Genomic DNA, 25,532 nt, shown 5'->3' with positions numbered 1-25,532 from the left:
CATCTCTTTCCTACAATCATAAAACCGGACTCAGAGCATATGTTACCTGAGTTTTGATACGTTTGTACAAAAAAAATTATAGCAGCCTCGTGAGCTTTAGCTCAAAAATACAAAACTTTCTTAAGTTTATTATATGGTTAACTGTAGATTAAAAAAGAAGATAAAGCAAGGAACACTGTAGAGAATTGAAATGCATGGTATAACACTTTAATTTAACATAACTTGGTGTTACATACTACACTCACCACTCTGAAAGAACTTTCTTCTGTTACTTCTTTTGAATAAAAGAAGAACACAGTCATCAAAAGCAGACAACCATTGCAAAACTGCAATGTTGTCAACCGCTTTCATGCTCAGAAGAAAGCTCTAAATCTCATCATTGTGGATAGTGAGCTTGGACTCTTTCAGCCACATTTCTCCCTTCAAAGACTTTAGAAATGATCCCTGAAAGTATAGCCCTAACAATTAGGATTTTCAGATTTTTCCCACCTATACGGTTTAACTGAAGCTGAGATCATTTTCAAAAGTTCCGAGTTTGAGTTGTGAAACAAAAAGGTTGTGTCAAATGTCAGTAAAAACAAAATAGTTTTTCAAAGTATGTTGAAGGTTTATATGGAAATCAATGAAATCCTTTAAACATGAGTAGGATAGAGTACATGTTGTCATCAGTTGCGTCGAGATCTAGGCTGAGTTCAACTATTCCAGATGTTAACGCAGCCTTACTAAAGAAAATCTCAACATAAAAAAAGTATAAAATATTTGTCATGCCACAACATCTCTTTCCTACAATCATAAAACCGGACTCAGGGCATATGTTACCTGAGTTTTGATACTTTTGTACTAAAAAAATTTATAGCAGCCTCGTGAGCTTAAGCTCAAAAATACAAAACTTTCTTAAGTTTATTATATGGTTAACTGTAGATGAAAAAAGAAGATAAAGCAAGTAACACCGTAGAGAATTGAAATGTATGGTATAACACTTTAATTTAACATAACTTGGTGTTACATACTACACTCACCACTCTGAAAGAACTTTCTTCTATTTCTTCATTAGAAATAAAGAAGAACACAGTCATCAAAAGCAGACTACCATTGCAAATATGCAATGTTTTCAACCGCTTTCATGCTCAGAAGAAAGCTCTAAATCTCATCATTGTGGATAGTGTGCTTGGACTCTTTCAGCCACATTTCTCCCTTCAAAGACTTTAGAAATGATCCCTGAAAGTATAGCCCTAACAATTAGGATTTTCAGATCTTTCACACTTATACGGTTTAACCTTTTAACTGAAACTGAGATCATTTTCAAAAGTTCCGAGTTTGAGTTGTGAAACAAAAAGGTTGTGTCAAATGTGAGTAAAAACAAAATAGTTTTTCAAAGTATGTTGAAGGTTTATATGGAAATCCTTTAAAAATGAGTATGATAGAGTACATGTTGTCATCAGTTGCGTCGAGATCTAGGCTGAGTTCAACTATTCCAGATGTTAACCCAGCCTTACTAAAGAAAATCTCAACATAAAAAAAGTATAAAATATTTGTCATGCCACAACATCTCTTTCCAACAATCCAAAAACCAGACTCAGGGCATATGTTACCTGAGTTTTGATACTTTTGTACTAAAAAAAACTTTATAGCAGCCTCGTGAGCTTTGGCTCGAAAATACAAAACTTTCTTAAGTTTATTATATGGTTAACTGTAGATTTAAAAAAGAAGAGAGAGCAAGTAACACTGTAGAGAATTGAAAAGCATGGTTTAACACTTTAATTTAACATAACTTGGTGTTACATACTACACTCACCACTCTGAAAGAACTTTCTTCTATTACTTCTTTTGAAAAAAAGAAGAACACAGTCATCAAAAGCAGACAACCATTGCAAAACTGCAATGTTGCCAACCGCTTTCATGCTCAGAAGAAAGCTCTAAATCTCATCATTGTTGATAGTGAGCTTGGACTCTTTCAGCCACATTTCTCCCTTCAAAGACTTTAGAAATGATCCCTGAAAGTATAGCCCTAACAATTAAGATTTTCAGATTTTTCCCACCTATACGGTTAACCTCTTAACTGAAGCTGAGATCATTTTCAAAAGTTCCGAGTTGGAGTTGTGAAACAAAAAGGTTGTGTCAAATGTCAGTAAAAACAAAATAGTTTTTCAAAGTATGTTGAAGGTTTATATGGAAATCAATGAAATCCTTTAAACATGAGTATGATAGAATACATGTTGTCATCAGTTGCGTCGAGATCTAGGCTGAGTTCAACTATTCCAGATGTTAATCCAGCCTTACTAAAGAAAATCTCAACATAAAAAAAGTATAAAATATTTGTCATGCCACAACATCTCTTTCCTACAATCAAAAAACCGGACTCAGGGCATATGTTACCTGAGTTTTGATACCTTTGTACTAAAAAAAACTTTATAGCAGCCTCCTGAGCTTTGGCTCAAAAATACAAAACTTTCTTAAGTTTATTATATGGTTAACTGTAGATTAAAAAAAGAAGATAGAGCAAATAACACAGTAGAGAATTGAAACACATGGTTTAACACTTTAATTTAACATAACTTGGTGTTACATACTACACTCACCATTCTGAAAGAACTTTCTTCTATTATTTCTTTTGAAAAAAAGAAGAACACAGTCATCAAAAGCAGACAACCATTGCTAAACTGCAATGTTGTCAACCGCTTTCATGCTAAGAAGAAAGCTCTAAATTTCATCATTGTGGATGGTGAGCTTGGACTCTTTCAGCCATATTTCTCCCTTCAAAGACTTTAGAAATGATCCCTGAAAGCATAGCCCTAACAATTAGGATTTTCAGATTTTTCCCACCTATACGGTTTAACCTTTTAACTGAAGCTGAGATAATTTTCAAAAGTTCCGAGTTTGAGTTGTGAAACAAAAAGGTTGTGTCAAATGTCAGTAAAAACAAAATAGTTTTTCAAAGTATGTTGAAGGTTTATATGGAAATCAATGAAATCCTTTAAACATGAGTATGATAGAGTACATGTTGTCATCAGTTGCGTCGAGATCTAGGCTGAGTTCAACTATTCCAGATGTTAATCCAGCCTTACTAAAGAAAATCTCAACATAAAAAAAGTATAAAATATTTGTCATGCCACAACATCTCTTTCCTACAATCAAAAAACCGGACTCAGGGCATATGTTACCTGAGTTTTGATACCTTTGTACTAAAAAAAACTTTATAGCAGCTTCCTGAGCTTTGGCTCAAAAATACAAAACTTTCTTAAGTTTATTATATGGTTAACTGTAGATTAAAAAAAGAAGATAGAGCAAATAACACAGTAGAGAATTGAAACACATGGTTTAACACTTTAATTTAACATAACTTGGTGTTACATACTACACTCACCACTCTGAAAGAACTTTCTTCTATTATTTCTTTTGAAAAAAAGAAGAACACAGTCATCAAAAGCAGACAACCATTGCTAAACTGCAATGTTGTCAACCGCTTTCATGCTAAGAAGAAAGCTCTAAATCTCATCATTGTGGATGGTGAGCTTGGACTCTTTCAGCCACATTTCTCCCTTCAAAGACTTTAGAAATGATCCCTGAAAGTATAGCCCTAACAATTAGGATTTTCAGATTTTTCCCACCTATACGGTTTAACCTTTTAACTGAAGCTGAGATAATTTTCAAAAGTTCCGAGTTTGAGTTGTGAAACAAAAAGGTTGTGTCAAATGTCAGTAAAAACAAAATAGTTTTTCAAAGTATGTGAAGGTTTATATGGAAATCCTTTAAACATGAGTATGATAGAGTACATGTTGTCATCAGTTGCGTCGAGATCTAGGCTGAGTTCAACTATTTCAGATGTTAACCCAGCCTTACTAAAGAAAATCTCAACATAAAAAACGTATAAAATATTTGTCATGCCACAACATCTCTTTCCTACAATCATAAAACCGGACTCAGGGCATATGTTACCTGAGTTTTGATACTTTTGTAATGAAAAAAACTTTATAGCAGCCTCGTGAGCTTTGGCTCAAAAATACAAAACTTTCTTAAGTTTATTATATGGTTAACTGTAGATTAAAAAAGAAGATAGAGCAAGTAACACTGTAGAGAATTGAAATGCATGGTTTAACTCTTTAATTTAACATAACTTGGTGTTACGTACTACACTCACCACTCTGAAAGAACTTTCTTCTATTACTTCTTTTGAAAAAAAGAAGAACACAGTCATCAAAAGCAGACAACCATTGCAAAACTGCAATGTTGTCAACCGCTTTCATGCTCAGAAGAAAGCTCTAAATCTCATCATTGTGGATAGTGAGCTTGGACTCTTTCAGCCACATTTCTCCCTTCAAAGACTTTAGAAATGATCCCTGAAAGTATAGCCCTAACAATTAGGATTTTCGGATTTTTCCCACCTATACGGTTAACCTCTTAACTGAAGCTGAGATCATTTTCAAAAGTTCCGAGTTGGAGTTGTGAAACAAAAAGGTTGTGTCAAATGTCAGTAAAAACAAAATAGTTTTTCAAAGTATGTTGAAGGTTTATATGGAAATCAATGAAATCCTTTAAACATGAGTATGATAGAGTACATGTTGTCATCAGTTGCGTCGAGATCTAGGCTGAGTTCAACTATTCCAGATGTTAATCCAGCCTTACTAAAGAAAATCTCAACATAAAAAAAGTATAAAATATTTGTCATGCCACAACATCTCTTTCCTACAATCAAAAAACCGGACTCAGGGCATATGTTACCTGAGTTTTGATACCTTTGTACTAAAAAAAACTTTATAGCAGCCTCCTGAGCTTTGGCTCAAAAATACAAAACTTTCTTAAGTTTATTATATGGTTAACTGTAGATTAAAAAAAGAAGATAGAGCAAATAACACAGTAGAGAATTGAAACACATGGTTTAACACTTTAATTTAACATAACTTGGTGTTACATACTACACTCACCACTCTGAAAGAACTTTCTTCTATTATTTCTTTTGAAAAAAAGAAGAACACAGTCATCAAAAGCAGACAACCATTGCAAAACTGCAATGTTGTCAACCACTTTCATGCTCAGAAGAAAGCTCTAAATCTCATCATTGTGGATGGTGAGCTTGGACTCTTTCAGCCACATTTCTCCCTTCAAAGACTTTAGAAATGATCCCTGAAAGTATAGCCCTAACAATTAGGATTTTCAGATTTTTCCCACCTATACGGTTTAACCTTTTAACTGAAGCTGAGATAATTTTCAAAAGTTCCGAGTTTGAGTTGTGAAACAAAAAGGTTGTGTCAAATGTCAGTAAAAACAAAATAGTTTTTCAAAGTATGTGAAGGTTTATATGGAAATCCTTTAAACATGAGTATGATAGAGTACATGTTGTCATCAGTTACGTCGAGATCTAGGCTGAGTTCAACTATTCCAGATGTTAACCCAGCCTTACTAAAGAAAATCTCAACATAAAAAAGTATAAAATATTTGTCATGCCACAACATCTCTTGCCTACAATCTTAAAACCGGACTCAGGGCATATGTTACCTGAGTTTTGATACTTTTGTAATAAAAAAAACTTTATAGCAGCCTCGTGAGCTTTGGCTCGAAAATACAAAACTTTCTTAAGTTTATTATATGGTTAACTGTAGATTAAAAAAAGAAGAGAGAGCAAGTAACACAGTAGAGAATTGAAACACATGGTTTAACACTATAATTTAACATAACTTGGTGTTACATACTACACTCACCACTCTGAAAGAACTTTCTTCTATTACTTCTTTTGAAACAAAGAAGAACACAGTCATCAAAAGCAGACAACCATTGCAAAACTGCAATGTTGTCAACCGCTTTCATGCTCAGAAGAAAGCTCTAAATCTCATCATTGTTGATAGTGAGCTTGGACTCTTTCAGCCACATTTCTCCCTTCAAAGACTTTAGAAATGATCTCTGAAAGTATAGCCCTAACAATTAGGATTTTCAGATTTTTCCCACCTATACGGTTTAACCTTTTAACTGAAGCCGAGATCCTTTTCAAAAGTTCCGAGTTTGAGTTGTGAAACAAAAAGGTTGTGTCAAATGTCAGTAAAAACAAAATAGTTTTTCAAAGTATGTTGAAGGTTTATATGGAAATCAATGAAATCCTTTAAACATGAGTATGATAGAGTACATGTTGTCATCAGTTGCGTCGAGATCTAGGCTGAGTTTAACTATTCCAGATGTTAACCCAGCCTTACTAAAGAAAATCTCAACATAAAAAAAGTATAAAATATTTGTCATGCCACAACATCTCTTTCCTACAATCATAAAACCGGACTCAGGGCATATGTTACCTGAGTTTTGATACTTTTGTACTAAAAAAATTTATAGCAGCCTCGTGAGCTTTAGCTCAAAAATACAAAACTTTCTTAAGTTTATTATATGGTTAACTGTAGATTAAAAAAGAAGATAAAGCAAGTAACACTGTAGAGAATTGAAATGCATGGTTTAACACTTTAATTTAACATAACTTGGTGTTACATACTACACTCACCACTCTGAAAGAACTTTCTTCTATTACTTCTTTTGAAAAAAAGAAGAACACAGTCATCAAAAGCAGACAACCATTGCAAAACTGCAATGTTGTCAACCGCTTTCATGCTCAGAAGAAAGCTCTAAATCTCATCATTGTGGATAGTGAGCTTGGACTCTTTCAGCCACATTTCTCCCTTCAAAGACTTTAGAAATGATCTCTGAAAGTATAGCCCTATCAATTAGGATTTTCAGATTTTTCCCACCTATACGGTTTAACCTTTTAACTGAAGCCGAGATCCTTTTCAAAAGTTCCGAGTTTGAGTTGTGAAACAAAAAGGTTGTGTCAAATGTCAGTAAAAACAAAATAGTTTTTCAAAGTATGTTGAAGGTTTATATGGAAATCAATGAAATCCTTTAAACATGAGTATGATAGAGTACATGTTGTCATCAGTTGCGTCGAGATCTAGGCTGAGTTCAACTATTCCAGATGTTAACCCAGCCTTACTAAAGAAAATCTCAACATAAAAAACGTATAAAATATTTGTCATGCCACAACATCTCTTTCCTACAATCATAAAACCGGACTCAGGGCATATGTTACCTGAGTTTTGATACTTTTGTACAAAAAAAATTTATAGCAGCCTCGTGAGCTTAAGCTCAAAAATACAAAACTTTCTTAAGTTTATTATATGGTTAACTGTAGAAGAAAAAAGAAGATAAAGCAAGTAACACTGTAGAGAATTGAAATGCATGGTATAACACTTTAATTTAACATAATTTGGTGTTACATACTACACTCACCACTCTGAAAGAACTTTCTTCTATTACTTCTTTTGAATAAAAGAAGAACACAGTCATCAAAAGCAGACAACCATTGCAAAACTGCAATTTTGTCAACCGCTTTCATGCTCAGAAGAAAGCTCTAAATCTCATCATTGTGGATAGTGAGCTTGGACTCTTTTAGCCACATTTCTCCCTTCAAAGACTTTAGAAATGATCCCTGAAAGTACAGCCCTAACAATTAGGATTTTCAGATTTTTCCCACCTATACGGTTTAACCTTTTAACTGAAGCTGAGATCATTTTCAAAAGTTCCGAGTTTGAGTTGTGAAACAAAAAAGTTGTGTCAAATGTCAGTAAAAACAAAATAGTTTTTCAAAGTATGTTGAAGGTTTATATGGAAATCCTTTAAACATGAGTATGATAGAGTACATGTTGTCATCAGTTGCGTCGAGATCTAGGCTGAGTTCAACTATTCCAGATGTTAACCCAGCCTTACTAAAGAAAATCTCAACATAAAAAAGTATAAAATATTTGTCATGCCACAACATCTCTTTCCTACAATCATAAAACCGGACTCAGAGCATATGTTACCTGAGTTTTGATACGTTTGTACAAAAAAAATTATAGCAGCCTCGTGAGCTTTAGCTCAAAAATACAAAACTTTCTTAAGTTTATTATATGGTTAACTGTAGATTAAAAAAGAAGATAAAGCAAGGAACACTGTAGAGAATTGAAATGCATGGTATAACACTTTAATTTAACATAACTTGGTGTTACATACTACACTCACCACTCTGAAAGAACTTTCTTCTATTACTTCTTTTGAATAAAAGAAGAACACAGTCATCAAAAACCGGACTCAGAGCATATGTTACCTGAGTTTTGATACTTTTGTAATGAAAAAAACTTTATAGCAGCCTCGTGAGCTTTGGCTCAAAAATACAAAACTTTCTTAAGTTTATTATATGGTTAACTGTAGATTAAAAAAGAAGATAGAGCAAGTAACACTGTAGAGAATTGAAATGCATGGTTTAACTCTTTAATTTAACATAACTTGGTGTTACGTACTACACTCACCACTCTGAAAGAACTTTCTTCTATTACTTCTTTTGAAAAAAAGAAGAACACAGTCATCAAAAGCAGACAACCATTGCAAAACTGCAATGTTGTCAACCGCTTTCATGCTCAGAAGAAAGCTCTAAATCTCATCATTGTGGATAGTGAGCTTGGACTCTTTCAGCCACATTTCTCCCTTCAAAGACTTTAGAAATGATCCCTGAAAGTATAGCCCTAACAATTAGGATTTTCGGATTTTTCCCACCTATACGGTTAACCTCTTAACTGAAGCTGAGATCATTTTCAAAAGTTCCGAGTTTGAGTTGTGAAACAAAAAAGTTGTGTCAAATGTCAGTAAAAACAAAATAGTTTTTCAAAGTATGTTGAAGGTTTATATGGAAATCCTTTAAACATGAGTATGATAGAGTACATGTTGTCATCAGTTGCGTCGAGATCTAGGCTGAGTTCAACTATTCCAGATGTTAACCCAGCCTTACTAAAGAAAATCTCAACATAAAAGAGTATAAAATATTTGTCATGCCACAACATCTCTTTCCTACAATCATAAAACCGGACTCAGAGCATATGTTACCTGAGTTTTGATACGTTTGTACAAAAAAAATTATAGCAGCCTCGTGAGCTTTAGCTCAAAAATACAAAACTTTCTTAAGTTTATTATATGGTTAACTGTAGATTAAAAAAGAAGATAAAGCAAGGAACACTGTAGAGAATTGAAATGCATGGTATAACACTTTAATTTAACATAACTTGGTGTTACATACTACACTCACCACTCTGAAAGAACTTTCTTCTATTACTTCTTTTGAATAAAAGAAGAACACAGTCATCAAAAACCGGACTCAGAGCATATGTTACCTGAGTTTTGATACTTTTGTAATGAAAAAAACTTTATAGCAGCCTCGTGAGCTTTGGCTCAAAAATACAAAACTTTCTTAAGTTTATTATATGGTTAACTGTAGATTAAAAAAGAAGATAGAGCAAGTAACACTGTAGAGAATTGAAATGCATGGTTTAACTCTTTAATTTAACATAACTTGGTGTTACATACTACACTCACCACTCTGAAAGAACTTTCATCTATTATTTCTTTTGAAAAAAAGAAGAACACAGTCATCAAAAGCAGACAACCATTGCTAAACTGCAATGTTGTCAACCGCTTTCATGCTCAGAAGAAAGCTCTAAATCTCATCATTGTGGATGGTGAGCTTGGACTCTTTCAGCCACATTTCTCCCTTCAAAGACTTTAGAAATGATCCCTGAAAGTATAACCCTAACAATTAGGATTTTCAGATTTTTCCCACCTATACGGTTTAACCTTTTAACTGAAGCTGAGATAATTTTCAAAAGTTCCGAGTTTGAGTTGTGAAACAAAAAGGTTGTGTCAAATGTCAGTAAAAACAAAATAGTTTTTCAAAGTATGTTGAAGGTTTATATGGAAATCAATGAAATCCTTTAAACATGAGTATGATAGAGTACATGTTGTCATCAGTTGCGTCGAGATCTAGGCTGAGTTCAACTATTCCAGATGTTAACCCAGCCTTACTAAAGAAAATCTCAACATAAAAGAGTATAAAATATTTGTCATGCCACAACATCTCTTTCCTACAATCATAAAACCGGACTCAGAGCATATGTTACCTGAGTTTTGATACGTTTGTACAAAAAAAATTATAGCAGCCTCGTGAGCTTTAGCTCAAAAATACAAAACTTTCTTAAGTTTATTATATGGTTAACTGTAGATTAAAAAAGAAGATAAAGCAAGGAACACTGTAGAGAATTGAAATGCATGGTATAACACTTTAATTTAACATAACTTGGTGTTACATACTACACTCACCACTCTGAAAGAACTTTCTTCTATTACTTCTTTTGAATAAAAGAAGAACACAGTCATCAAAAACCGGACTCAGAGCATATGTTACCTGAGTTTTGATACTTTTGTAATGAAAAAAACTTTATAGCAGCCTCGTGAGCTTTGGCTCAAAAATACAAAACTTTCTTAAGTTTATTATATGGTTAACTGTAGATTAAAAAAGAAGATAGAGCAAGTAACACTGTAGAGAATTGAAATGCATGGTTTAACTCTTTAATTTAACATAACTTGGTGTTACATACTACACTCACCACTCTGAAAGAACTTTCATCTATTATTTCTTTTGAAAAAAAGAAGAACACAGTCATCAAAAGCAGACAACCATTGCTAAACTGCAATGTTGTCAACCGCTTTCATGCTCAGAAGAAAGCTCTAAATCTCATCATTGTGGATGGTGAGCTTGGACTCTTTCAGCCACATTTCTCCCTTCAAAGACTTTAGAAATGATCCCTGAAAGTATAACCCTAACAATTAGGATTTTCAGATTTTTCCCACCTATACGGTTTAACCTTTTAACTGAAGCTGAGATAATTTTCAAAAGTTCCGAGTTTGAGTTGTGAAACAAAAAGGTTGTGTCAAATGTCAGTAAAAACAAAATAGTTTTTCAAAGTATGTTGAAGGTTTATATGGAAATCAATGAAATCCTTTAAACATGAGTATGATAGAGTACATGTTGTCATCAGTTGCGTCGAGATCTAGGCTGAGTTCAACTATTCCAGATGTTAACCCAGCCTTACTAAAGAAAATCTCAACATAAAAAAGTATAAAATATTTGTCATGCCACAACATCTCTTTCCTACAATCATAAAACCGGACTCAGGGCATATGTTACCTGAGTTTTGATACTTTTGTACTAAAAAAATTTATAGCAGCCTCGTGAGCTTTAGCTCAAAAATACAAAACTTTCTTAAGTTTATTAAATGGTTAACTGTAGATTAAAAAAGAAGATAAAGCAAGTAACACTGTAGAGAATTGAAATGCATGGTTTAACACTTTAATTTAACATAACTTGGTGTTACATACTACACTCACCACTCTGACAGAACTTTCTTCTATTACTTCTTTTGAAAAAAAGAAGAACACAGTCATCAAAAGCAGACAACCATTGCAAAACTGCAATGTTGTCAACCGCTTTCATGCTCAGAAGAAAGCTCTAAATCTCATCATTGTGGATAGTGAGCTTGGACTCTTTCAGCCACATTTCTCCCTTCAAAGACTTTAGAAATGATCCCTGAAAGTATAGCCCTAACAATTAGGATTTTCAGATTTTTCCCACCTATACGGTTAACCTCTTAACTGAAGCTGAGATCATTTTCAAAAGTTCCGAGTTGGAGTTGTGAAACAAAAAGGTTGTGTCAAATGTCAGTAAAAACAAAATAGTTTTTCAAAGTATGTTGAAGGTTTATATGGAAATCAATGAAATCCTTTAAACATGAGTATGATAGAGTACATGTTGTCATCAGTTGCGTCGAGATCTAGGCTGAGTTCAACTATTCCAGATGTTAATCCAGCCTTACTAAAGAAAATCTCAACATAAAAAAAGTATAAAATATTTGTCATGTCACAACATCTCTTTCCTACAATCAAAAAACCAGACTCAGGGCATATGTTACCTGAGTTTTGATACCTTTGTACTAAAAAAAACTTTATAGCAGCCTCCTGAGCTTTGGCTCAAAAATACAAAACTTTCTTAAGTTTATTATATGGTTAACTGTAGATTAAAAAAAGAAGATAGAGCAAATAACACAGTAGAGAATTGAAACACATGGTTTAACACTTTAATTTAACATAACTTGGTGTTACATACTACACTCACCATTCTGAAAGAACTTTCTTCTATTATTTCTTTTGAAAAAAAGAAGAACACAGTCATCAAAAGCAGACAACCATTGCTAAACTGCAATGTTGTCAACCGCTTTCATGCTAAGAAGAAAGCTCTAAATTTCATCATTGTGGATGGTGAGCTTGGACTCTTTCAGCCACATTTCTCCCTTCAAAGACTTTAGAAATGATCCCTGAAAGTATAGCCCTAACAATTAGGATTTTCAGATTTTTCCCACCTATACGGTTTAACCTTTTAACTGAAGCTGAGATAATTTTCAAAAGTTCCGAGTTTGAGTTGTGAAACAAAAAGGTTGTGTCAAATGTCAGTAAAAACAAAATAGTTTTTCAAAGTATGTTGAAGGTTTATATGGAAATCAATGAAATCCTTTAAACATGAGTATGATAGAGTACATGTTGTCATCAGTTGCGTCGAGATCTAGGCTGAGTTCAACTATTCCAGATGTTAATCCAGCCTTACTAAAGAAAATCTCAACATAAAAAAAGTATAAAATATTTGTCATGCCACAACATCTCTTTCCTACAATCAAAAAACCGGACTCAGGGCATATGTTACCTGAGTTTTGATACCTTTGTACTAAAAAAAACTTTATAGCAGCCTCCTGAGCTTTGGCTCAAAAATACAAAACTTTCTTAAGATTATTATATGGTTAACTGTAGATTAAAAAAAGAAGATAGAGCAAATAACACAGTAGAGAATTGAAACACATGGTTTAACACTTTAATTTAACATAACTTGGTGTTACATACTACACTCACCACTCTGAAAGAACTTTCTTCTATTACTTCTTTTGAAAAAAAGAAGAACACAGTCATCAAAAGCAGACAACCATTGCAAAACTGCAATGTTGTCAACCGCTTTCATGCTCAGAAGAAAGCTCTAAATCTCATCATTGTGGATAGTGAGCTTGGACTCTTTCAGCCACATTTCTCCCTTCAAAGACTTTAGAAATGATCCCTGAAAGTATAGCCCTAACAATTAGGATTTTCAGATTTTTCCCACCTATACGGTTTAACCTTTTAACTGAAGCTGAGATAATTTTCAAAAGTTCCGAGTTTGAGTTGTGAAACAAAAAGGTTGTGTCAAATGTCAGTAAAAACAAAATAGTTTTTCAAAGTATGTGAAGGTTTATATGGAAATCCTTTAAACATGAGTATGATAGAGTACATGTTGTCATCAGTTACGTCGAGATCTAGGCTGAGTTCAACTATTCCAGATGTTAACCCAGCCTTACTAAAGAAAATCTCAACATAAAAAAGTATAAAATATTTGTCATGCCACAACATCTCTTGCCTACAATCTTAAAACCGGACTCAGGGCATATGTTACCTGAGTTTTGATACTTTTGTAATAAAAAAAACTTTATAGCAGCCTCGTGAGCTTTGGCTCGAAAATACAAAACTTTCTTAAGTTTATTATATGGTTAACTGTAGATTAAAAAAAGAAGAGAGAGCAAGTAACACAGTAGAGAATTGAAACACATGGTTTAACACTATAATTTAACATAACTTGGTGTTACATACTACACTCACCACTCTGAAAGAACTTTCTTCTATTACTTCTTTTGAAACAAAGAAGAACACAGTCATCAAAAGCAGACAACCATTGCAAAACTGCAATGTTGTCAACCGCTTTCATGCTCAGAAGAAAGCTCTAAATCTCATCATTGTTGATAGTGAGCTTGGACTCTTTCAGCCACATTTCTCCCTTCAAAGACTTTAGAAATGATCTCTGAAAGTATAGCCCTAACAATTAGGATTTTCAGATTTTTCCCACCTATACGGTTTAATCTTTTAACTGAAGCCGAGATCCTTTTCAAAAGTTCCGAGTTTGAGTTGTGAAACAAAAAGGTTGTGTCAAATGTCAGTAAAAACAAAATAGTTTTTCAAAGTATGTTGAAGGTTTATATGGAAATCAATGAAATCCTTTAAACATGAGTATGATAGAGTACATGTTGTCATCAGTTGCGTCGAGATCTAGGCTGAGTTCAACTATTCCAGATGTTAACCCAGCCTAACTAAAGAAAATCTCAACATAAAAAAAGTATAAAATATTTGTCATGCCACAACATCTCTTTCCTACAATCATAAAACCGGACTCAGGGCATATGTTACCTGAGTTTTGATACTTTTGTACTAAAAAAATTTATAGCAGCCTCGTGAGCTTTAGCTCAAAAATACAAAACTTTCTTAAGTTTATTATATGGTTAACTGTAGATTAAAAAAGAAGATAAAGCAAGTAACACTGTAGAGAATTGAAATGCATGGTTTAACACTTTAATTTAACATAACTTGGTGTTACATACTACACTCACCACTCTGAAAGAACTTTCTTCTATTACTTCTTTTGAAAAAAAGAAGAACACAGTCATCAAAAGCAGACAACCATTGCAAAACTGCAATGTTGTCAACCGCTTTCATGCTCAGAAGAAAGCTCTAAATCTCATCATTGTGGATAGTGAGCTTGGACTCTTTCAGCCACATTTCTCCCTTCAAAGACTTTAGAAATGATCCCTGAAAGTATAGCCCTAACAATTAGGATTTTCAGATTTTTCCCACCTATACGGTTAACCTCTTAACTGAAGCTGAGATCATTTTCAAAAGTTCCGAGTTGGAGTTGTGAAACAAAAAGGTTGTGTCAAATGTCAGTAAAAACAAAATAGTTTTTCAAAGTATGTTGAAGGTTTATATGGAAATCAATGAAATCCTTTAAACATGAGTATGATAGAGTACATGTTGTCATCAGTTGCGTCGAGATCTAGGCTGAGTTCAACTATTCCAGATGTTAATCCAGCCTTACTAAAGAAAATCTCAACATAAAAAAAGTATAAAATATTTGTCATGCCACAACATCTCTTTCCTACAATCAAAAAACCGGACTCAGGGCATATGTTACCTGAGTTTTGATACCTTTGTACTAAAAAAGAAATTTATAGCAGCCTCCTGAGCTTTGGCTCAAAAATACAAAACTTTCTTAAGTTTATTATATGGTTAACTGTAGATTAAAAAAAGAAGATAGAGCAAATAACACAGTAGAGAATTGAAACACATGGTTTAACACTTTAATTTAACATAACTTGGTGTTACATACTACACTCACCATTTTGAAAGAACTTTCTTCTATTATTTCTTTTGAAAAAAAGAAGAACACAGTCATCAAAAGCAGACAACCATTGCTAAACTGCAATGTTGTCAACCGCTTTCATGCTAAGAAGTAGCTCTAAATTTCATCATTGTGGATGGTGAGCTTGGACTCTTTCAGCCACATTTCTCCCTTCAAAGACTTTAGAAATGATCCCTGAAAGTATAGCCCTAACAATTAGGATTTTCAGATTTTTCCCACCTATACGGTTTAACCTTTTAACTGAAGCTGAGATAATTTTCAAAAGTTCCGAGTTTGAGTTGTGAAACAAAAAGGTTGTGTCAAATGTCAGTAAAAACAAAATAGTTTTTCAAAGTATGTTGAAGGTTTATATGGAAATCAATGAAATCCTTTAAACATGAGTATGATAGAGTACATGTTGTCATCAGTTGCGTCGAGATCTAGGCTGAGTTCAACTATTTCAGATGTTAACCCAGCCTTACTAAAGAAAATCTCAACATAAAAAAAGAATAAAATATTTGTCATGCCACAACATCTCTTTCCTACAATAATAAAACTGGACTCAGGGTATATGTTACTAGAGTTTGGATACTTTTGTACTAAAAAAGAATTTATAGCAGCCTCTTGAGCTTAAGCTCAAAAATGCAAAACTTTCTTAAGTTTATTATATGATTAACTGTAGATTAAAAAAGAAGATAAAGCAAGTAACACTGTAGAGAATTGAAATGCATGGTTTAACACTTAAATTTAACATAACTTGGTGTTACATACTACACTCACCACTCTGAAAGAACTTTCTTCTATTACTTCTTTTGAAAAAAAGAAGAACACAGTCATCAAAAGCAGACAACCATTGCTAAACTGCAATGTTGTCAACTGCTTTCATGCTCAGAAGAAAGCTCTAAATCTCATCATTGTGGATAGTGAGCTTGGACTCTTTCAGCCACATTTCTCCCTTCAAAGACTTTAGAAATGATCCCTGAAAGTATAGCCCTAACAAATAGGATTTTCAGATTTTTCCCACCTATACGGTTTAACCTTTTAACTGAAGCTGAGATCATTTTCAAAAGTTCCGAGTTTGAGTTGTGAAACAAAAAGGTTGTGTCAAATGTCAGTAAAAACAAAATAGTTTTTCAAAGTATGTTGAAGGTTTATATGGAAATCAATGAAATCCTTTAAACATGAGTATGATAGAGTACATGTTGTCATCAGTTGCGTCGAGATCTAGGCTGAGTTCAACTATTCCAGATGTTAACCCAGCCTTACTAAAGAAAATCTCAACATAAAAAAGTATAAAATATTTGTCATGCCACAACATCACTTTCCTACAATCATAAAACCGGACTCAGGGCACATGTTACCTGAGTTTTGATACTTTTGTACTAAAAAATATTTATAGCAGCCTCATTAACTTTAGCTCAAAAATACAAAACTTTCTTAAGTTTATTATATGGTTAACTGTAGATTAAAAAAAGAAGATAGAGCAAGTAACACTGTAGAGAATTGAAATGCATGGTTTAACACTTTAATTTAACATAACTTCGTGTTACATACTACACTCACCACTCTGAAAGAACTTTCTTCTATTACTTCTTTTGAAAAAAATAAGAACACAGTCATCAAAAGCAGACAACCATTGCTAAACTGCAATGTTGTCAACCGCTTTCATGCTCAGATGAAAGCTCTAAATCTCATCATTGTGGATAGTGAGCTTGGACTCTTTCAGACACATTTCTCCCTTCAAAGACTTTAGAAATGATCCCTGAAAGTATAGCCCTAACAATTAGGATTTTCAGATTTTTCCCACCTATACGTTTTAACCTTTTAACTGAAGCTGAGATCATTTTCTAAAGTTCCGAGTTTGAGTTGTGAAACAAAAAGGTTGTGTCAAATGTCAGTAAAAACAAAATAGTTTTTCAAAGTATGTTGAAGGTTTATATGGAAATCAATGAAATCCTTTAAACATGAGTAGGATAGAGTACATGTTGTCATCAGTTGCGTCGAGATCTAGGCTGAGTTCAACTATTCCAGATGTTAACGCAGCCTTACTAAAGAAAATCTCAACATAAAAAAAGTATAAAATATTTGTCATGCCACAACATCTCTTTCCTACAATCATAAAACCGGACTCAGGGCATATGTTACCTGAGTTTTGATACTTTTGTACTAAAAAAATTTATAGCAGCCTCGTGAGCTTAAGCTCAAAAATACAAAACTTTCTTAAGTTTATTATATGGTTAACTGTAGATGAAAAAAGAAGATAAAGCAAGTAACACTGTAGAGAATTGAAATGCATGGCATAACACTTTAATTTAACATAACTTGGTGTTACATACTACACTCACCACTCTGAAAGAACTTTCTTCTATTACTTCTTTTGAATAAAAGAAGAACACAGTAATCAAAAGCAGACAACCATTGCAAAACTGCAATATTGTCAACCGCTTTCATGCTCAGAAGAAAGCTCTAAATCTCATCATTGTGGATAGTGAGCTTGGATTCTTTCAACCACATTTCTCCCTTCAAAGACTTTAGAAATGATCCCTGAAAGTATAGACCTAACAATTAGGATTTTCAGATTTTTCCCACCTATACGGTTTAACCTTTTAACTGAAGCTGAGATCATTTTCAAAAGTTCCGAGTTTGAGTTGTGAAACAAAAAAGTTGTGTCAAATGTCAGTAAAAACAAAATAGTTTTTCAAAGTATGTTGAAGGTTTATATGGAAATCCTTTAAACATGAGTATGATAGAGTACATGTTGTCATCAGTTGCGTCGAGATCTAGGCTGAGTTCAACTATTCCAGATGTTAACCCAGCCTTACTAAAGAAAATCTCAACATAAAAAAGTATAAAATATTTGTCATGCCACAACATCTCTTTCCTACAATCATAAAACCGGACTCAGAGCATATGTTACCTGAGTTTTGATACGTTTGTACAAAAAAAATTATAGCAGCCTCGTGAGCTTTGGCTCAAAAATACAAAACTTTCTTAAGTTTATTATATGGTTAACTGTAGATTAAAAAAGAAGATAAAGCAAGGAACACTGTAGAGAATTGCAATGCATGGTATAACACTTTAATTTAACATAACTTGGTGTTACATACTACACTCACCACTCTGAAAGAACTTTCTTCTATTACTTCTTTTGAATAAAAGAAGAACACAGTCATCAAAAACCGGACTCAGAGCATATGTTACCTGAGTTTTGATACTTTTGTACTAAAAAAATTTATAGCAGCCTCGTGAGCTTTAGCTCAAAAATACAAAACTTTCTTAAGTTTATTATATGGTTAACTGTAGATTAAAAAAGAAGATAAAGCAAGGAACACTGTAGAGAATTGAAATGCATGGTTTAACACTTTAATTTAACATAACTTGGTGTTACATACTACACTCACCACTCTGAAAGAACTTTCTTCTATTACTTCTTTTGAAAAAAAGAAGAACACAGTCATCAAAAGCAGACAACCATTGCAAAACTGCAATGTTGTCAACCGCTTTCATGCTCAGAAGAAAGCTCTAAATCTCATCATTGTGGATAGTGAGCTTGAACTCTTTCAGCCACATTTCTCCCTTCAAAGACTTTAGAAATGATCCCTGAAAGTATAGCCCTAACAATTAGGATTTTCAGATTTTTCCCACCTATACGGTTTAACTGAAGCTGAGATCATTTTCAAAAGTTCCGAGTTTGAGTTGTGAAACAAAAAGGTTGTGTCAAATGTCAGTAAAAACAAAATAGTTTTTCAAAGTATGTTGAAGGTTTATATGGAAATCAATGAAATCCTTTAAACATGAGTAGGATAGAGTACATGTTGTCATCAGTTGCGTCGAGATCTAGGCTGAGTTCAACTATTCCAGATGTTAACGCAGCCTTACTAAAGAAAATCTCAACATAAAAAAAGTATAAAATATTTGTCATGCCACAACATCTCTTTCCTACAATCATAAAACCGGACTCAGGGCATATGTTACCTGAGTTTTGATACTTTTGTACTAAAAAAATTTATAGCAGCCTCGTGAGCTTAAGCTCAAAAATACAAAACTTTCTTAAGTTTATTATATGGTTAACTGTAGATGAAAAAAGAAGATAAAGCAAGTAACACCGTAGAGAATTGAAATGCATGGTATAACACTTTAATTTAACATAACTTGGTGTTACATACTACACTCACCACTCTAAAAGAACTTTCTTCTATTTCTTCATTAGAAATAAAGAAGAACACAGTCATCAAAAGCAGACAACCATTGCAAATATGCAATGTTTTCAACCGCTTTCATGCTCAGAAGAAAGCTCTAAATCTCATCATTGTGGATAGTGTGCTTGGACTCTTTCAGCCACATTTCTCCCTTCAAAGACTTTAGAAATGATCCCTGAAAGTATAACCCTAACAATTAGGATTATCAGATCTTTCACACCTATACGGTTTAACCTTTTAACTGAAACTGAGATCATTTTCAAAAGTTCCGAGTTTGAGTTGTGAAACAAAAAGGTTGTGTCAAATGTGAGTAAAAACAAAATAGTTTTTCAAAGTATGTTGAAGGTTTATATGGAAATCCTTCAAACATGAGTATGATAGAGTACATGTTGTCATCAGTTGCGTCGAGATCTAGGCTGAGTTCAACTATTCCAGATGTTAACCCAGCCTTACTAAAGAAAATCTCAACATAAAAAAAGTATAAAATATTTGTCATGCCACAACATCTCTTTCCAACAATCCAAAAACCGGACTCAGGGCATATGTTACCTGAGTTTTGATACTTTTGTACTAAAAAAAACTTTATAGCAGCCTCGTGAGCTTTGGCTCGAAAATACAAAACTTTCTTAAGTTTATTATATGGTTAACTGTAGATTAAAAAAAGAAGAGAGAGCAAGTAACACTGTAGAGAATTGAAAAGCATGGTTTAACACTTTAATTTAACATAACTTGGTGTTACATACTACACTCACCACTCTGAAAGAACTTTCTTCTATTACTTCTTTTGAAAAAAAGAAGAACACAGTCATCAAAAGCAGACAACCATTGCAAAACTGCAATGTTGTCAACCGCTTTCATGCTCAGAAGAAAGCTCTAAATCTCATCATTGTTGATAGTGAGCTTGGACTCTTTCAGCCACATTACTCCCTTCAAAGACTTTAGAAATGATCCCTGAAAGTATAGCCCTAACAATTAGGATTTTCAGATTTTTCCCACCTATACGGTTTAACCTTTTAACTGAAGCCGAGATCCTTTTCAAAAGTTCCGAGTTTGAGTTGTGAAACAAAAAGGTTGTGTCAAATGTCAGTAAAAACAAAATAGTTTTTCAAAGTATGTTGAAGGTTTATATGGAAATCAATGAAATCCTTTAAACATGAGTATGATAGAGTACATGTTGTCATCAGTTGCGTCGAGATCTAGGCTGAGTTCAACTATTCCAGATGTTAACCCAGCCTTACTAAAGAAAATCTCAACATAAAAAAGTATAAAATATTTGTCATGCCACAACATCTCTTTCCTACAATCATAAAACCGGACTCAGGGCATATGTTACCTGAGTTTTGATACTTTTGTACTAAAAAAATTTATAGCAGCCTCGTGAGCTTTAGCTCAAAAATACAAAACTTTCTTAAGTTTATTAAATGGTTAACTGTAGATTAAAAAAGAAGATAAAGCAAGTAACACTGTAGAGAATTGAAATGCATGGTTTAACACTTTAATTTAACATAACTTGGTGTTACATACTACACTCACCACTCTGAAAGAACTTTCTTCTATTACTTCTTTTGAAAAAAAGAAGAACACAGTCATCAAAAGCAGACAACCATTGCAAAACTGCAATGTTGTCAACCACTTTCATGCTCAGAAGAAAGCTCTAAATCTCATCATTGTGGATAGTGAGCTTGGACTCTTTCAGCCACATTTCTCCCTTCAAAGACTTTAGAAATGATCCCTGAAAGTATAGCCCTAACAATTAGGATTTTCGGATTTTTCCCACCTATACGGTTAACCTCTTAACTGAAGCTGAGATCATTTTCAAAAGTTCCGAGTTGGAGTTGTGAAACAAAAAGGTTGTGTCAAATGTCAGTAAAAACAAAATAGTTTTTCAAAGTATGTTGAAGGTTTATATGGAAATCAATGAAATCCTTTAAACATGAGTATGATAGAGTACATGTTGTCATCAGTTGCGTCGAGATCTAGGCTGAGTTCAACTATTCCAGATGTTAATCCAGCCTTACTAAAGAAAATCTCAACATAAAAAAAGTATAAAATATTTGTCATGCCACAACATCTCTTTCCTACAATCAAAAAACCGGACTCAGGGCATATGTTACCTGAGTTTTGATACCTTTGTACTAAAAAAAACTTTATAGCAGCCTCCTGAGCTTTGGCTCAAAAATACAAAACTTTCTTAAGTTTATTATATGGTTAACTGTAGATTAAAAAAAGAAGATAGAGCAAATAACACAGTAGAGAATTGAAACACATGGTTTAACACTTTAATTTAACATAACTTGGTGTTACATACTACACTCACCACTCTGAAAGAACTTTCTTCTATTATTTCTTTTGAAAAAAAGAAGAACACAGTCATCAAAAGCAGACAACCATTGCTAAACTGCAATGTTGTCAACCGCTTTCATGCTAAGAAGAAAGCTCTAAATCTCATCATTGAGGATAGTGAGCTTGGACTCTTTCAGCCACATTTCTCCCTTCAAAGACTTTAGAAATGATCACAGAAAGTATAGCCCTAACAATTAGGATTTTCAGATTTTTCCCACCTATACGGTTTAACCTTTTAACTGAAGCTGAGATCATTTTCAAAAGTTCCGAGTTTGAGTTGTGAAACAAAAAGGTTGTGTCAAATGTCAGTAAAAACAAAATAGTTTTTCAAAGTATGTTGAAGGTTTATATGGAAATCCTTTAAACATGAGTATGATAGAGTAAATGTTGTCATCAGTTGCGTCGAGATCTAGGCTGAGTTCAACTATTCCAGATGTTAACCCAGCCTTACTAAAGAAAATCTCAACATAAAAAAAGTATAAAATATTTGTCATGCCACAACATCTCTTTCCTACAATCAAAAAACCGGACTCAGGGCATATGTTACCTGAGTTTTGATACCTTTGTACTAAAAAAAACTTTATAGCAGCCTCCTGAGCTTTGGCTCAAAAATACAAAACTTTCTTAAGTTTATTATATGGTTAACTGTAGATTAAAAAAGAAGATAGAGCAAGTAACACTGTAGAGAATTGAAAAGCATGGTTTAACACTTTAATTTAACATAACTTGGTGTTACATACTACACTCACCACTCTGAAAGAACTTTCTTCTATTACTTCTTTTGAAAAAAAGAACACAGTCATCAAAAGCAGCCAACCATTGTAAAACTGCAATGTTGTCAACCGCTTTCATGCTCAGAAGAAAGCTCTAAATCTCATCATTGTGGATAGTGAGCTTGGACTCTTTCAACCACATTTCTCCCTTCAAAGACTTTAGAAATGATCCATGAAAGTATAGCCCTAACAATTAGGATTTTCAGATTTTTCCCACCTATACGGTTTAACCTTTTAACTGAAGCTGAGATAATTTTCAAAATTTCCGAGTTTGAGTTGTGAAACAAAAAGGTTGTGTCAAATGTCAGTAAAAACAAAATAGTTTTTCAAAGTATGTGAAGGTTTATATGGAAATCCTTTAAACATGAGTATGATAGAGTACATGTTGTCATCAGTTGCGTCGAGATCTAGGCTGAGTTCAGCTATTCCAGATGTTAACCCAGCCTTACTAAAGAAAATCTCAACATAAAAAAGTATAAAATATTTGTCATGCCACAACATCTCTTTCCTACAATCTTAAAACCGGACTCAGGGCATATGTTACCTGAGTTTTGATACTTTTGTAATAAAAAAAAACTTTATAGCAGCCTCGTGAGCTTTGGCTCGAAAATACAAAACTTTCTTAAGTTTATTATATGGTTAACTGTAGATTAAAAAAAGAAGAAAGAGCAAGTAACACTGTAGAGAATTGAAACACATGGTTTAACACTATAATTTAACATAACTTGGTGTTACATACTACACTCTCCACTCTGAAAGAACTTTCTTCTATTACTTCTTTTGAAAAAAAGAAGAACACAGTCATCAAAAGCAGACAACCATTGCAAAACTGCAATGTTGTCAACCGCTTTCATGCTCAGAAGAAAGCTCTAAATCTCATCATTGTGGATAGTGAGCTTGGACTCTTTCAGCCACATTTCTCCCTTCAAAGACTTTAGAAATGATCCCTGAAAGTATAGCCCTAACAATTAGGATTTTCAGATTTTTCCCACCTATACGGTTTAACCTTTTAACTGAAGCTGAGATCATTTTCAAAAGTTCCGAGTTTGAGTTGTGAAACAAAAAGGTTGTGTCAAATGTCAGTAAAAACAAAATAGTTTTTCAAAGTATGTTGAAGGTTTATATGGAAATCAATTAAATCCTTTAAACATGAGTATGATAGAGTACATGTTGTCATCAGTTGCGTCGAGATCTAGGCTGAGTTCAACTATTCCAGATGTTAACGCAGCCTTACTAAAGAAAATCTCAACATAAAAAAAGTATAAAATATTTGTCATGCCACAACATCTCTTTCCTACAATCATAAAACCGTACTCAGGGCATATGTTACCTGAGTTTTGATACTTTTGTACTAAAAAAAATTATAGCAGCCTCGTGAGCTTTAGCTCAAAAATACAAAACTTTCTTAAATTTATTATATGGTTAACTGTAGATTAAAAAAGAAGATAAAGCAAGTAACACTGTAGAGAATTGAAATGCATGGTTTAACACTTTAATTTAACATAACTTGGTGTTACATACTACACTCACCACTCTGAAAGAACTTTCTTCTATTACTTCTTTTGAAAAAAAGAAGAACACAGTCATCAAAAGCAGACAACCATTGCAAAACTGCAATGTTGTCAACCGCTTTCATGCTCAGAAGAAAGCTCTAAATCTCATCATTGTGGATAGTGAGCTTGGACTCTTTCAGCCACATTTCTCCCTTCAAAGACTTTAGAAATGATCACAGAAAGTATAGCCCTAACAATTAGGATTTTCAGATTTTTCCCACCTATACGGTTTAACCTTTTAACTGAAGCTGAGATCATTTTCAAAAGTTCCGAGTTTGAGTTGTGAAACAAAAAGGTTGTGTCAAATGTCAGTAAAAACAAAATAGTTTTTCAAATTATGTTGAAGGTTCATATGGAAATCAATGAAATGCTTTAAACATGAGTATGATAGAGTACATGTTGTCATCAGTTACGTCGAGATCTAGGCTGAGTTCAACTATTCCAGATGTTAACCCAGCCTTACTAAAGAAAATCTCAACATAAAAAAGTATAAAATATTTGTCATGCCACAACATCTCTTGCCTACAATCTTAAAACCGGACTCAGGGCATATGTTACCTGAGTTTTGATACTTTTGTAATAAAAAAAACTTTATAGCAGCCTCGTGAGCTTTGGCTCGAAAATACAAAACTTTCTTAAGTTTATTATATGGTTAACTGTAGATTAAAAAAAGAAGAGAGAGCAAGTAACACAGTAGAGAATTGAAACACATGGTTTAACACTATAATTTAACATAACTTGGTGTTACATACTACACTCACCACTCTGAAAGAACTTTCTTCTATTACTTCTTTTGAAAAAAAGAAGAACACAGTCATCAAAAGCAGACAACCATTGCAAAACTGCAATGTTGTCAACCGCTTTCATGCTCAGAAGAAAGCTCTAAATCTCATCATTGTGGATAGTGAGCTTGGACTCTTTCAGCCACATTTCTCCCTTCAAAGACTTTAGAAATGATCACAGAAAGTATAGCCCTAACAATTAGGATTTTCAGATTTTTCCCACCTATACGGTTTAACCTTTTAACTGAAGCTGAGATCATTTTCAAAAGTTCCGAGTTTGAGTTGTGAAACAAAAAGGTTGTGTCAAATGTCAGTAAAAACAAAATAGTTTTTCAAATTATGTTGAAGGTTCATATGGAAATCAATGAAATGCTTTAAACATGAGTATGATAGAGTACATGTTGTCATCAGTTACGTCGAGATCTAGGCTGAGTTCAACTATTCCAGATGTTAACCCAGCCTTACTAAAGAAAATCTCAACATAAAAAAAGTATAAAATATTTGTCATGCCACAACATCTCTTTCCTACAATCATAAAACCGGACTCAGGGCATATGTTACCTGAGTTTTGATACTTTTGTACTAAAAAAATTTATAGCAGCCTCGTGAGCTTTAGCTCAAAAATACAAAACTTTCTTAAGTTTATTATATGGTTAACTGTAGATTAAAAAAGAAGATAAAGCAAGTAACACTGTAGAGAATTGAAATGCATGGTTTAACACTTTAATTTAACATAACTTGGTGTT

At 33.3% G+C, this 25,532-nt stretch overlaps 31 non-coding genes across 31 annotated transcripts; all 31 read right to left on the bottom strand.

Annotated features, from left to right (window-relative positions):
- Positions 1-243: 243 nt before the first annotated feature.
- Positions 244-460, bottom strand: LOC130360129 (small nucleolar RNA U3). Its single transcript, XR_008890607.1, has one exon. It is a non-coding gene; the product is annotated as a small nucleolar RNA U3 (small nucleolar RNA).
- Positions 461-1,017: 557 nt separating this feature from the next.
- On the bottom strand, positions 1,018-1,234 carry LOC130359219 (small nucleolar RNA U3). The gene has a single exon (XR_008889976.1). It is a non-coding gene; the product is annotated as a small nucleolar RNA U3 (small nucleolar RNA).
- Positions 1,235-1,793: 559 nt separating this feature from the next.
- On the bottom strand, positions 1,794-2,010 carry LOC130359145 (small nucleolar RNA U3). The gene has a single exon (XR_008889912.1). It is a non-coding gene; the product is annotated as a small nucleolar RNA U3 (small nucleolar RNA).
- A 567-nt stretch (positions 2,011-2,577) lies between these two features.
- On the bottom strand, positions 2,578-2,794 carry LOC130359343 (small nucleolar RNA U3). The gene has a single exon (XR_008890089.1). It is a non-coding gene; the product is annotated as a small nucleolar RNA U3 (small nucleolar RNA).
- A 568-nt stretch (positions 2,795-3,362) lies between these two features.
- Positions 3,363-3,579, bottom strand: LOC130359020 (small nucleolar RNA U3). The gene has a single exon (XR_008889800.1). It is a non-coding gene; the product is annotated as a small nucleolar RNA U3 (small nucleolar RNA).
- Positions 3,580-4,136: 557 nt separating this feature from the next.
- On the bottom strand, positions 4,137-4,353 carry LOC130360090 (small nucleolar RNA U3). The gene has a single exon (XR_008890571.1). It is a non-coding gene; the product is annotated as a small nucleolar RNA U3 (small nucleolar RNA).
- Positions 4,354-4,920: 567 nt separating this feature from the next.
- Positions 4,921-5,137, bottom strand: LOC130358905 (small nucleolar RNA U3). Its single transcript, XR_008889698.1, has one exon. It is a non-coding gene; the product is annotated as a small nucleolar RNA U3 (small nucleolar RNA).
- A 557-nt stretch (positions 5,138-5,694) lies between these two features.
- Positions 5,695-5,911, bottom strand: LOC130359247 (small nucleolar RNA U3). The gene has a single exon (XR_008890001.1). It is a non-coding gene; the product is annotated as a small nucleolar RNA U3 (small nucleolar RNA).
- A 565-nt stretch (positions 5,912-6,476) lies between these two features.
- LOC130360166 (small nucleolar RNA U3) lies at positions 6,477-6,693 on the bottom strand. The gene has a single exon (XR_008890639.1). It is a non-coding gene; the product is annotated as a small nucleolar RNA U3 (small nucleolar RNA).
- A 565-nt stretch (positions 6,694-7,258) lies between these two features.
- On the bottom strand, positions 7,259-7,475 carry LOC130358963 (small nucleolar RNA U3). Its single transcript, XR_008889749.1, has one exon. It is a non-coding gene; the product is annotated as a small nucleolar RNA U3 (small nucleolar RNA).
- An 841-nt stretch (positions 7,476-8,316) lies between these two features.
- Positions 8,317-8,533, bottom strand: LOC130360089 (small nucleolar RNA U3). The gene has a single exon (XR_008890570.1). It is a non-coding gene; the product is annotated as a small nucleolar RNA U3 (small nucleolar RNA).
- Positions 8,534-9,373: 840 nt separating this feature from the next.
- LOC130359214 (small nucleolar RNA U3) lies at positions 9,374-9,590 on the bottom strand. The gene has a single exon (XR_008889972.1). It is a non-coding gene; the product is annotated as a small nucleolar RNA U3 (small nucleolar RNA).
- Positions 9,591-10,440: 850 nt separating this feature from the next.
- Positions 10,441-10,657, bottom strand: LOC130359212 (small nucleolar RNA U3). Its single transcript, XR_008889971.1, has one exon. It is a non-coding gene; the product is annotated as a small nucleolar RNA U3 (small nucleolar RNA).
- A 564-nt stretch (positions 10,658-11,221) lies between these two features.
- On the bottom strand, positions 11,222-11,438 carry LOC130360120 (small nucleolar RNA U3). Its single transcript, XR_008890599.1, has one exon. It is a non-coding gene; the product is annotated as a small nucleolar RNA U3 (small nucleolar RNA).
- Positions 11,439-12,005: 567 nt separating this feature from the next.
- On the bottom strand, positions 12,006-12,222 carry LOC130359301 (small nucleolar RNA U3). Its single transcript, XR_008890050.1, has one exon. It is a non-coding gene; the product is annotated as a small nucleolar RNA U3 (small nucleolar RNA).
- A 568-nt stretch (positions 12,223-12,790) lies between these two features.
- On the bottom strand, positions 12,791-13,007 carry LOC130360088 (small nucleolar RNA U3). Its single transcript, XR_008890569.1, has one exon. It is a non-coding gene; the product is annotated as a small nucleolar RNA U3 (small nucleolar RNA).
- A 557-nt stretch (positions 13,008-13,564) lies between these two features.
- Positions 13,565-13,781, bottom strand: LOC130359246 (small nucleolar RNA U3). Its single transcript, XR_008890000.1, has one exon. It is a non-coding gene; the product is annotated as a small nucleolar RNA U3 (small nucleolar RNA).
- Positions 13,782-14,346: 565 nt separating this feature from the next.
- Positions 14,347-14,563, bottom strand: LOC130360087 (small nucleolar RNA U3). Its single transcript, XR_008890568.1, has one exon. It is a non-coding gene; the product is annotated as a small nucleolar RNA U3 (small nucleolar RNA).
- A 568-nt stretch (positions 14,564-15,131) lies between these two features.
- LOC130359370 (small nucleolar RNA U3) lies at positions 15,132-15,347 on the bottom strand. Its single transcript, XR_008890109.1, has one exon. It is a non-coding gene; the product is annotated as a small nucleolar RNA U3 (small nucleolar RNA).
- A 567-nt stretch (positions 15,348-15,914) lies between these two features.
- Positions 15,915-16,131, bottom strand: LOC130360074 (small nucleolar RNA U3). The gene has a single exon (XR_008890556.1). It is a non-coding gene; the product is annotated as a small nucleolar RNA U3 (small nucleolar RNA).
- Positions 16,132-16,697: 566 nt separating this feature from the next.
- LOC130359231 (small nucleolar RNA U3) lies at positions 16,698-16,914 on the bottom strand. The gene has a single exon (XR_008889986.1). It is a non-coding gene; the product is annotated as a small nucleolar RNA U3 (small nucleolar RNA).
- Positions 16,915-17,479: 565 nt separating this feature from the next.
- Positions 17,480-17,696, bottom strand: LOC130358961 (small nucleolar RNA U3). The gene has a single exon (XR_008889747.1). It is a non-coding gene; the product is annotated as a small nucleolar RNA U3 (small nucleolar RNA).
- Positions 17,697-18,535: 839 nt separating this feature from the next.
- Positions 18,536-18,752, bottom strand: LOC130360128 (small nucleolar RNA U3). The gene has a single exon (XR_008890606.1). It is a non-coding gene; the product is annotated as a small nucleolar RNA U3 (small nucleolar RNA).
- A 557-nt stretch (positions 18,753-19,309) lies between these two features.
- LOC130359267 (small nucleolar RNA U3) lies at positions 19,310-19,526 on the bottom strand. The gene has a single exon (XR_008890019.1). It is a non-coding gene; the product is annotated as a small nucleolar RNA U3 (small nucleolar RNA).
- A 559-nt stretch (positions 19,527-20,085) lies between these two features.
- LOC130359122 (small nucleolar RNA U3) lies at positions 20,086-20,302 on the bottom strand. Its single transcript, XR_008889891.1, has one exon. It is a non-coding gene; the product is annotated as a small nucleolar RNA U3 (small nucleolar RNA).
- A 564-nt stretch (positions 20,303-20,866) lies between these two features.
- On the bottom strand, positions 20,867-21,083 carry LOC130360078 (small nucleolar RNA U3). Its single transcript, XR_008890560.1, has one exon. It is a non-coding gene; the product is annotated as a small nucleolar RNA U3 (small nucleolar RNA).
- A 567-nt stretch (positions 21,084-21,650) lies between these two features.
- Positions 21,651-21,867, bottom strand: LOC130359351 (small nucleolar RNA U3). Its single transcript, XR_008890094.1, has one exon. It is a non-coding gene; the product is annotated as a small nucleolar RNA U3 (small nucleolar RNA).
- A 558-nt stretch (positions 21,868-22,425) lies between these two features.
- LOC130359325 (small nucleolar RNA U3) lies at positions 22,426-22,639 on the bottom strand. Its single transcript, XR_008890072.1, has one exon. It is a non-coding gene; the product is annotated as a small nucleolar RNA U3 (small nucleolar RNA).
- Positions 22,640-23,197: 558 nt separating this feature from the next.
- Positions 23,198-23,414, bottom strand: LOC130360060 (small nucleolar RNA U3). Its single transcript, XR_008890543.1, has one exon. It is a non-coding gene; the product is annotated as a small nucleolar RNA U3 (small nucleolar RNA).
- Positions 23,415-23,979: 565 nt separating this feature from the next.
- LOC130359217 (small nucleolar RNA U3) lies at positions 23,980-24,196 on the bottom strand. Its single transcript, XR_008889975.1, has one exon. It is a non-coding gene; the product is annotated as a small nucleolar RNA U3 (small nucleolar RNA).
- A 567-nt stretch (positions 24,197-24,763) lies between these two features.
- Positions 24,764-24,980, bottom strand: LOC130359216 (small nucleolar RNA U3). The gene has a single exon (XR_008889974.1). It is a non-coding gene; the product is annotated as a small nucleolar RNA U3 (small nucleolar RNA).
- Between the last annotated feature and the right edge of the window lie 552 nt (positions 24,981-25,532).

This window comes from Hyla sarda, chromosome 2, assembly GCF_029499605.1.
Source record: "Hyla sarda isolate aHylSar1 chromosome 2, aHylSar1.hap1, whole genome shotgun sequence".
Taxonomy (NCBI): domain Eukaryota; kingdom Metazoa; phylum Chordata; class Amphibia; order Anura; family Hylidae; genus Hyla; species Hyla sarda.
The sequence above is the reverse complement of the archived record's forward strand: the minus strand, read 5'-3'. Positions and strand labels throughout refer to the sequence as shown.